General features: G+C 37.0%; 1 pseudogene across 1 annotated transcript; it reads right to left on the reverse strand.

The window, feature by feature from the left end:
* Positions 1–1851: 1851 nt before the first annotated feature.
* LOC306866393 (kelch repeat and BTB domain-containing protein 13-like) lies at positions 1852–3195 on the reverse strand (annotated as a pseudogene). The gene has a single exon. The product of its transcript is annotated as a kelch repeat and BTB domain-containing protein 13-like (transcript).
* Between the last annotated feature and the right edge of the window lie 8572 nt (positions 3196–11767).

Below are 11767 nucleotides of genomic sequence, written 5' to 3' on the forward strand. Positions count from 1 at the left end.
TGCTAGAATGCTACAAATCACCAATAATAATAAGTCAAGAGTAATAATAAGGTTTAAGTTGTGACAGATTGTGCCAGTTGTATGTGTGACACTGCTCCAGTTGTACTGACATTTCATCCCATCGAGTTCCTAGCATGGTTTGGATGAGGCACAACAGGCTGGTGAAAATGTTTCTGTCCTGAGGTGACCCACATGATGTTATTTTCAGTCTAAATGTATTTAGCTCTTACCCGTGGAGCTCATTCTACTTGGCAGTATAATTTCATGCTCATTCTTCTATCCGTCCCAATAACTGAGGACCTCTGTGTCACTGCAGTTGATAAAAGGACTGCTGAATTTACCCAATATTGTTATGCCCTCCTTTGATGGTCACCATCCAATTTTTACAAATTATTGCACTAAATAGTCAGAGGAAAATACTTTTGCAAACTATGCAATGGTGCTTATGCAATGTAATTTAATCCTTTCAAAAGCCTTGCAGAGTCTTGAGTAACTCCACATTCTCCGTAATAATAATTGTCTAATTGAAAACAAACAGAAATTAATATTTTATTAGAACATCACATAAGGAAATGGTCTAAAAAGATTATAAGAATCGACTCCATGTGGTGTCAGTAAATAATTAAAAATGATATGAAATGCTACTTTGATCTGTCTTAAGTAAAGAACATTACTCTTAAAGAGCTCAAAGTTTCACGACTGTTGAATGAAAGTGTCACCTTGGGTAGTTTTAAGAGCATGACAAGCAAAATGATCTGACAAGCATCTGAATTCAGCCCTTTCAGTTTTGGCAACACAATCATGCTCTGAAAGAACTGTCCCTAAATGCATTTCAAGATGCAAGGTGCCTTTGTGCCAAATAACATTTCATAAACCTATCTAAACATGCCAAAATGAGATACAGCAATAATGCAAACTTGTGATATGAGATGACCACTGAAAACAAAGATATTACAAACAAAAAATCTATTCACAACAAGAGATGATGGAAACCGCTAACAGTTTTCTGGGCTAAAGCCATTTACACTAAATGTAACACAATTTTTCATCATTCTCTGAGAAAATGTTGTAGTTCTAATTCTAAATGCAACTCATCTAACAATAAAGATTTAAAGAGAAATTTAAATTTTGTTTTTGTTCATTTAGCCTCTTGTTGTGTCAAACCCATATAGCTGTCTTTCTTCTGTAAAACACAAAAGGAAATAATTTACTGAAAATCAGGGTGGGTGAATTTAATTAAATGGAAGCACATTGTGACTCATTTTAACATTTAATAAGGCACCCAAGAGTGTCAGCAAACATTTCCACCAAGCTAGCCCTATAATTTCCAAGAGAAATTTACCATGAGTCACGATTTTCCAAGTAAACTTTACCATGAGCTCGTATTGAATTCATCCAATTCATTTTGTGTTCTGGAAAAGAAAGAATGTCAGACAGGCTTGGAACAAGATAAAGGTGAGTAAATAATGACAGAATTTTTAACTTGCTTTAATGACAATACAAAATTCACCTGCTAAAAAATGGTACATTTCTTGGAATTGAAGATGAAAAGTAAACTGAAATCTATTTACGATTTAACAAATAAAATAAAAATATACATAACCCAAAAACGTATGTTATTGTTGCATTTTTATAAAACAAAAACAAATGCAATGCAGTGCATTTATTGTCAAATAAAATACAATAAAATAACACAAAATAATTTCAAAGCAATGTGACATTTTGCACTCTTTTGTGACTTTTTGTTGTGATGGCCATAGGGATAAATCTTGTGCCAAAAATTCATGTTCACTGTGAATGGCCTAAAAACAGTTTATAAGCCACTAATATTGCTAATAAGATTCTGTCTATTTAAGAGACTGTCACTTCTTTCCTCTCCTTTGGAATCCTGAGTAGAAATGTCCACACAGATCCATTCCTAGGAAAACCCTTCATCTGCTTACAAGGTTTCCATATGTTCCCTGCGATGGCGTATTCCAGAGTCATGGTGCGGTTCAGTGTAAACACAGAGTCCCCTCTCACAACAGCAGTGAACAGTGCTCCTTTGCTGTTCCCATAGTGCCCAGGCATTGACGTGGTGATATTGTAGCGGTCCATCAAACAGCGCAAGAAGTCGTCTTGGGGTCCATTGCGTATGACATAGAGGTTGTCCCTGTGGGCCACCATGCAGTGTCCGTAGCTCTGGTGCTTCAGAAGTGTACTCACCAGAACCCACACATCCTGGTTTGCAATGTATTCATAGATTTCGTTAGTCTCCATTGGCTTCCACAGACACGCAAAAATTCGGCTCATGGCTTTGGTACATGCGACCCCAGCGACCGGTCGAGGTAAAGGTGCTGCAAAGCTCCACTCCTTTGTGGGAACATTATATATCTCAACCGAGGACATGGTGGTTCTTCCAGACTCTCCTCCAATGGCGTAGAGGCAACCTTCTATCCCAATTAGGGTAAAGTTGTACCTTGGTTGTCTGGGACCTGGCAGCAAACTCCAGGTGTTGGTGACAACATCATAGCAAAAGCTAGCATCGACAGGCCTCTTGTCAACACCGTGCACACCTCCAACAACATAGAGTCGGTTGTCCAAAATGGTCAAACCAGCCAGAGAGGTGCTGGCCTCCATTGGCAAGGCAGTGAGGATCTTCCATTCTTCATCATCCTCATCAAGGTAACATAATGTCCTTGTGGCGGCAAGAGGAAGCTCATCCACAGAGCATGTGGAATGGGAGCCCATAGCCACAAATGCACTAGGAACCAGAGACTCCACATGTTCAATCAGCTCCTTAGGAAGTTTTTTCAAGTCCTCTTGCAGGTCACGATACATATTGCAGATGAACTGTGCCGAACTCTCACTGAGTTCCTATAAGCCATAGGTGGCTGAGATTTGATACATGAGCAGGCAGTTGTCGGAGTTGAGAAGATCCTGAAGATGCTTTGCAAGAGGTTCAGCCTGGAAGAAAGCAGCACATTCAATGGCTTCCAAAATCTCGTCTCCATTTAGAATAGGTCTCTCACCACTGGCCACAGCCAGCATGATTATGAAGCCTTGAGCTTTGAGGTTCCTCACGTGAATCTCTTCTTGATGGCACTCTACCATCCCTGATCTATAAAGAGCCCTGAAGTATTCGCATTCTCTTAGCAGTAGAGACTTGTTTGTTTCAAAGACACTGTCTCCAACTCTTACCTTGACTGTATCCATGTCTAGCAGCCTGCTTGATCATTGGTCCTGTGCTCTTTGTTTATAAATACTCACAGTTGTTTAAAACACAAGACATTTAGTTTTAACGGTGAGCAATTGTCTACAAAATATCCATAACCTCTAACCTTACCCTGGCATTTACACTGAAATGTCCCTCGCGTGTCAGTTAACAAAACTCCCTCCAGCTGGCGCATGATGTGCTGGGGTCCGGTTTTGTTATTAAGATGGCACTGCCTATAGATAGTAGCAGTGTCTCATGACAGACATTAAATAGAAATGAGCAATGGCTTGAGTGAGGAATAACATACTTATTCATAACACTTTTAAGGTCAATGATATGAATTGATAAAAGCCGTTTCACACTGAGCGAAAAAGTGAGGCGAATCGCCAATGTACGTTACTTTCACAACCAGCGCGAAACGATTGATCGCCTTCTACTAATTCACATCTGCACACTAGGTGGTGCCAACCAGCAATGCATTTTTCCTCATGTAGCCTATATATCTCGTATATGGCTTCTGCATCATCCCCTGCTCAATATGCAGCATTAAATTAAGATAAATGACTTTTGGTTCTTCATCAGAAACACAAACTATCCATAATGCTTTATCATGCATCATCCCCTTTAAACGAGTGCTTGTAATAACTTCTGATTGTGATCTAAAATGGATTTTGATTCTATAATAGGCAAACAAGCACTCTTTGTATGTTATAATGGACTGAACGCTACCTGCTTGTCATTTGTCATAAATAAACATCCTTTTATTGTTATAAAAATACCATGAACTGTATAAAAACATATACAGAAAATATATTGTATGAATATAAATATAAATATATCTCTATGTTCAGACACCAACGACGACAACATCTCGAGATCCATAATCTTTGTATGTTGGTTGAAAGTCCTCGACTTCGGTGCTTTTACGCTCATGCTCAATACAATCTTCTGAGCTTTTAGCGCCACCTGTTATGACCTTTTGGATAACAGCAGTTGCTCTGGCCACGTGATGTAATGCTCAAATCTTATTGGACGGCCCGTGTTTTCGCTTTGCAAAATTGAAAAGATTCGTCGGACTGGTTAATAAAAAAACATTCACATTTTTGGTGCGCGAATAATCGCGACCTATGTGGAAACATCCATAGGAATTTGTTGTTTTATTCCAGCGTGACATCGCGTCCGATATTCATTTCACTTTTTCGCACACAGTGTGGAAAAGCCTTTAGACTCAGCTTGTGCTATGTACGTGAATGATACCTCAAATTGTGTGGCTTGCGATTGGATATTTAAAGGGATAGTTCACCCTAAAATAAATTTGCTGTCATTTTGCTCACCCTCAGGCCATCCAAGATATAGGTGACTTTTTTTCTTCAGTAGAACATTAAAGAGGATTTTTCACTGAAACTGTGGTCCTTGGTGATTCTTAAAATGCAAGTCAACGGCTGCCTGTTTTTAACAATAAAAAAAGCATATCATGGAACACAAAATTAATTCCCGGCTCCTTACAAAATATTGAGGTCTTATGAAGTGAAACGATCGGTCTGTGCAAGAAACTGAACATTATTTACAACTGTTATTTGCAACCATCCTTTTAAAAACATCGGATGGACAGCAAAATAGATATAAATCTCAACATAAATCTTACTGATTTATGTTGAATGAATGACATAAGTCCATGTGCCATATCAAGGGAATATAATGACCCAAGTGTCCATCCACACATTGTATCCAAATTTTGGGACAGTGTATAAAAATGCTGGATGTAAACACCAAGATGCACATAAAATTCCAAAATGCACAAACACGTTTTAAAGGGGACTCATAAAAAGCTGAAAAGAAAACACACAGTTTGTTATGGGCTGCATGAGTTTGAAACTGTGTCATCGAGCGAGCCGTTTCAATTTGCAGCTGGTTTCTACATAGATAGCTTTGAATAAGACCACCTCTGAGCCATATACGGAGTCTTTTTACCTCGTTGCAATCACATTTTGTACACAATTTACTAATTTGTTACCTCGTTTAAAGCACATTGTGCACATGATTTACTAACTGAAGATCTCTGAGAAATATAATTTCTCTTTAAAAATTAAAATTTTGTTCACTTTGCTATTGTGAGCCTATCTTAAACACTTCATCAGAGCGGTTCAACATTAATGTTTTGTTGAGATTTAGCTCTCTATCACAGTAGATCAGACACAGCAGAATACATCCCAACATGGGTCCACTCTCTGCTTTAATAAAAGGTAATTAACCCTCCTGCAGTGCAAGTTATGAGGTAATTGCAGGTCAGTGGCCATGCTGCGAGGCTTTCATATCTCTGTGAGAGATCAACCTGGGTTACCCGGAGTGCTCAGATTCATTATCTACACACACCTAGACACGGGGGCTCGGCGGGTGCCCTCATGGCGTTACTATGGAAACTGTACCGTCTGACTCTGCCTTGTCTGTCTTGAGCGTCAAGAATTCAACCCTAGTCTGACTAAACGCTTCTAGCACTAATAGTGTCTGCGTGACTGTTGAACTTTGACACACACACGGGACACTGAGTATAACCACACTCACATGTCCTAGTCCTTCAAAGCTGCTTGTAATGTGAATTTGCACTTTAAATGGCCACACGTGATGAGGACAGTGGAGACGCTTGAACTAGGTGACCTTTTTTACTCATTCAACTATTGGTGATGAAAATTATTTAAGGATGAACAAGCTTGTCTGCAAAAGACACGATTAGAATCAGAGTCTAAAATTAACCACACATGCTTCAACTAATGTGAGCTAAATGTATGATAACATATTAGTGAAACAAAGGGAACAGCTTGATTTCTAACCATAACAAGTGAAAAGGTCAGCATGTGTTTATGTTCCCCGTGCTGAGTCATGGTGAGCCATGTGCTGGACTATGTGATCTCTTTGTTTTGATCATGTGATGGCAAATCCAGCGGGAGCAGGGCTAGGTAACAGGTTTCGGGCAGGATTGTGTTCAGTGTTGTAACCTCATTATGTAAGTTGGCTATTATGAAAGCCTGCAGCGAATGTACCAGACAGATCCAGAAAATTCAAATTCTGCTGTTTATTCCCTGTTTCTCTCAGTGGAGTCACATGTACAAGACTTAAAGGGGTATTTCACACACAAAAATGAACATTCTGTCATCGTTTACTCACCCTTATGTCGTTCCAAACCTGTATGACTTACTTTCTTCTGTGGGACACAAAAGAAGATCTTTTGAAGAATGTGATGGTTGCACTTATCCATGCATCTTTGAAAAGCCATTATTTTCAGAAATAAAGTCATATAGGTAGGTTTGGAACAACAAGTTGGTTATAAGTTTCCCTTTTGAGTGCTTTAAGTGTTGGGAAAAGGGAACTATTTTTAGAGCGGTGCTACTATGTAATGTTCGTTTTTCTCTTTCTCTTTCACTTATAGCTTGTTTTATCTAATAAATAAGAAAGCGAGTAAGGCAACCTAAAGAAAGGGAGCTTGAAATATCTTCTTTGTGTGGGTTACAATAGCTGAGTCAGGCATCTCATTGAATCCTATCATTTTATCTGAGAGCGGAGGAAGTGAATGGAAGAGTAGGAGTGAATTGAAAGAAGTGCGTCTGACTTCTTCAGAGAAAGAGTAATGGTGAAAAGGTCCAATCGAGTGTTTTGTGCAACCAGCTTGATGTTATAAAAGCACACTGACTGAAGTATAAAAAACTAAGATCAAAAAACGACCAAAAACTCACCTCAATCAAAAACGAATCGATCACAATTAGAAACCACATCTACTACGGCGTAAAAGAATGGAGCGTACACATCCAAAGAAAGCACAAGCTTAGAATGCTTTAAAGGAAGTGTGTGGGAGGATTTAAAGATAGAAGGTGAAATGCACTATCAAAAGGAAAGATCGTGTGTTGTTGTTCCCTACCAAAACACACGCTGGGACTTCTGCAGGAACCAAACCACATCAAACCGTTGTGTCAGTTTGATTCCCAGCTGCATAAAAGAGTTTGTGACTTCCAAAGCCCACTACAAAGAGGGTAGAATGAATGCTCTGCCAACGGTAAAGAAGAAGTGCACATTCAGTCCATGACAGCAAGACCTACAAAGCACATTTGGCAGGGCACTTGAAACACGACGGCATGTGTTTCTGGTGTTCCGGATGAGTAACGCTGCCACCTGCTTCTTTCCACAAGTGACCTCTGAATGAATGTTAAGCTGCCCAAATACTCAGATCTAGTGCTTCTGAGTTCCTACAAAGTCAATACAGCAATTGACAGCCTCTTTACATTAGGTCTCCATGGCTAAACATTGTTTATGCAAGGTTCTTCTGAGGGTTGACTGTCTGTTCCTTATTCTAATTTTGCTCATTTGTGAAATTACACCCCTTAAATGCTCAAGAGTTAATCATTCTAGCTTTTTAATTAGCAAAACAAAGCCACAATCATGGACCCTTGATGACTGTGCTAATTTCTCCATTGATTAGCAGAGGAACTAAACAGTGGGTAGCTTTTTAATTGCCATCTGCTTGACTGGCGTTTTGGAGTGACAAGCAGATGACAGTGGGAGACGCCCCCGGGGTCGTCACAATGGTGGCCAAAAATCTATGCCCGCCTCCCTCCCACCACCAAAGAACAGTTTCTATAAATAAATTACACAGACAAAATGGAAATTTTTCAAAATGTAATAACTTACTAAATAAACAAACATTTCCATTAAATCCAAATTTAAAATGAATGAATGAATGAAAGAACTGAATTGAATGAATTGATACTAATTAAATTATATTGCTAGTACTTACATGTGTAATTATAAAACTAGATTTTTTTAACAGTTTAAGTAAATAAATTAATAAAATATCAAGTACATTGCCAGAACTTATTTGCTTACATTATAAACTTTCTTTTCTTTCTTTTTCCAATCTTTTCAATACATTTGAATTATATTGCCATGACTTGCATGCATAATTAAAAAAAAAAAGATTTATTTTTCACAATTTAACTAAATTTCATGTATATTGCCAGAAAGAATGCTCTAATTATAGAAGTATTTTCTTTTCATATTTAAAATAAATAAATACAATCTTAATTATATTGCAGGAACTTACTTGCATAATTATACATCTGATTTTTTTTTTCGACATTTAAAATAAATAAATACACACAAACATAAATACATACACTCAAAAAATTGATGCAGGATTTATTTAGAAACAATTTCACTCAGAAATTGCAGGCAAATTTAACAATAATTACAAAGAAATGGCAAGCAACACACAGTATGAAATTTTGAAATAAAACGAGTTTAGTATTTTGTATGTTGTAAAACATACTTCAATAACAAACTCCAGTAATCTTATAATCTTACATACAATTTCAGTTATATTGCCAGAACATGAATGTTTAAATGTTTAAACATTGTTTGTACACAAATGTTCATGTACATATTCTAGTTTTAGTTGATGGACTGGATGAATAATAATAATAAACAAATCTACCACAAATATCCATATGTGGAACCTGTCTCATGTTTAAAAGCATCCCAGGATTCACCAGGATGGTTTGGTTACTACATCATTTCTATACTTTTTTTTTTTTTTTACTTTAATATTATTTTACATTGTGTAATTATAACAAATGTGGAGGTGTGTCAAAATCTGTCTGACATTGTAAATGTCTTGGGAAAGTAATAAAACTCCTCTTTGTTTACACATCCACACTACTAGTGTCAATAGAATTGATTTCCTCCAAGTCAGGCTGACAAAAATTGTTAATTGCACCACTCTGGGGATGCAAATACACAATTCATTCATCTTTAAAGAGATTCATCCCCAATGGCACACATTAAAAAAAACAACAGCGTGTCCAGATACACACATTCTCAAATATCGTTTACTACCTCTTTTGTTTACTCTCTGTGGCCATATGTTATGTGCATCATAAATATTGAGCTGTCACCCTGGTGTAGTGTTTGAGGGGTGGGCTGAGGATGGGGGGTAGAAGCACTCTAGATGTGACTGGCAAATTGATTGACAGTTAAATTAAGGGCTAAAACAAAAGAATCAGTGATTCTTAGAGCATTAGATGTCAGATGCTTCAGACCAATGAGCATCAGTGTGCGAAAGAGTATTTTCATTGGCTGGTGTAAGCCAAGTAAACTGAGGAGGGAGTCAACTCAAAAAACTTTCAGGATTGATTAAATTAAGAAAAAGTCTCTATATTATGATGTCACGCAAAAAGAAAAGCTGTGTTATTTTTTGTAAGATAAGAGAATTATTCTCTTTGAAAAAACATGAGATAATAACATGTACACTACTGTTCAAACGTTTGGATTTGGTAAGATGTTTTGAACATTATTGAAATAAGTCTCTTATGCTCACCAAAGCTGGATTTGTTTAATAATAATAAAATTTTTTTTTTTTTTTATTATTACAGTTTAAAACAGCTGTTTTCTATTTTAATATATTTGACAGTATAATTTATTTCAGTAATGCAAAACTTAATTTTCAGAATTATTAGTCTTCAGTGTCACATGATCCTTCAGAAATCATTCTAATATGATGACATCTGTAGAAACATATTAGGGATGCAGAAATACTATGATTCTGACCGATACCAGATAGCCGATAATTATTATTATCATGCTATGGTCAATAACCCATAAAGAGCCGATATCAAAATTCTATTCTATTTAATCCAACTAAATGAAAAATAAAACACTAAAAAGTTAAATCAGTTTAATGTATGAAAAATGTAAAAAATCTAATAACCGATATGGTATCGATATTGTGCAACAATAATAAATGTCATAATAAAAAACAAAACTCATTACTCTCAAAAACTTATTTGTAATATAGTGGTAATTTTAGGCAGGACTAAAATTGTCCTACTTTTTGTTACTAGTTAACATGGTAGCTGATGCTCTCTTATATTCTATAGATCAGCTCCCAGAAATGGCATGCAATGCATGTTTCCCTTCTCTGCTTCCTTCATCCTCAGCCATGAGATATATGAGCAGATACATCCATTCTTCTGGGGAAAGAGATAAAAGAAAGTGTGCTCAGAGTGGGACAGTGTTATAAGAGCAGAACGAGCTGTCTTTTGGGAGAGATCAGAGTGACCTACATTCCACAGCCCCCAGTCATAACACTGCAGGGTCATGTGACTACTGCCCTCAGTCAAAACAATAACATGAGGAGCAGCGGCTAAGGCTGGGGGCGGGGCTCTGGGATGCTTGCGTGCTAGCGGAGGCTTTGATGTCCTAACTCTTTGCAGGTGCTGAGAGAAGATGGCTGGGTGATAAACTCTCTCTTTACATGGCAACCACAAAAACACAACTGCTTCTTATTTTGGGGCGAAAACTAGCAAATGTCGGACCGGAAACATTAAAACAAAAAATTTTTGGTGTCATGTTCTCATGACTCGACAGATTTCCCCATTATGGTGGGTTGATGTAACTTATATGACACTGTTAAACCATGCAGGGACCAAAGGAGATCTTAAAGGAACAGTTCACCATTTACTCATCCTAATGTCCACGGTGTGTGGAACACAAAATTAGACTTTTTGAAGTATGTTCACGCTGCTTTTTTACATACAACAAAAGAATGGTGGATTTTTTAATCATTATGAATCATAGAAGCTCATTTTAATCAACTGATGTGATGTATTTCAGAAGGAAACAGTACAAAGAACATTCAGGATTAATTTATGAAAGTTTCTACATGATGATGTCAGAAGGTGGAGAAAGTTAAAGGATTCAGATAATAAAAAAAAAAATGTGTATTTTTTACACATTTTACGGATATCTTTATTGGCTACTGAAGTGCCATCAAAGGTTTGAATATCATTTCAAATTGTGGGCTACTCAGTAACGAACTATGATTTAAAAGTAACAAAGTAGATTATTTTGCTAAATTTGTACTTAAGTACAAGTAAAAGTACAGCTTTAAAAATATACTCAAAAAAGTACAAGTACCCGAAAAACTACTTCATTACAGTAACGTGAGTAGTTGTAATTCGTTACCTCCACCATCATGCACTCTCACTAAAAAAGTGCCAGGATTTGGTAGAAATTAGAATGTGTGCTCACAGAAAGCTGTCTGACCTCTGATGTGCCAAAAGGAAGTATAGGCACAGGTTGACCCTCTATAGGGTTTAATTACATTTATGCTTTAGGTGTAATACGCTGTAATTCTGCACTCTAGCATATTGTCTATTTGTTAACCTGTGCTTCCCACCCATATGTCATCTGATTGGACCGTTTTCCTACAATGCTTTAATCCACAGAGATTAAAAACCCTAATTTAATGCTCCCAGCCCACCTGTTTAAAGTGCATGTGTCTGATTTCTCCATTTTTAGTGTGTAGTCTGATTTCTCCATTTCTGAAAAAATCAGTCCCTTGAATTATGCCCCCATGAAGTTATTCTGGTCACAGTGTCTGCAGAATAAATACAAATCTATTAAACAATGTATACATATATACATAAATATTAATCATGCCTCAATAATGTAATGCTTTGAATCATCTCCATTTGGGGGCTTTTGACCACGCTATGCCATTATGTGATTAATTAAATTAATTGCCAT

The sequence above is a fragment of the Barbus barbus genome (genome assembly GCF_936440315.1).
Source record: "Barbus barbus genome assembly, chromosome: 48".
Lineage (NCBI taxonomy): Eukaryota > Metazoa > Chordata > Actinopteri > Cypriniformes > Cyprinidae > Barbus > Barbus barbus.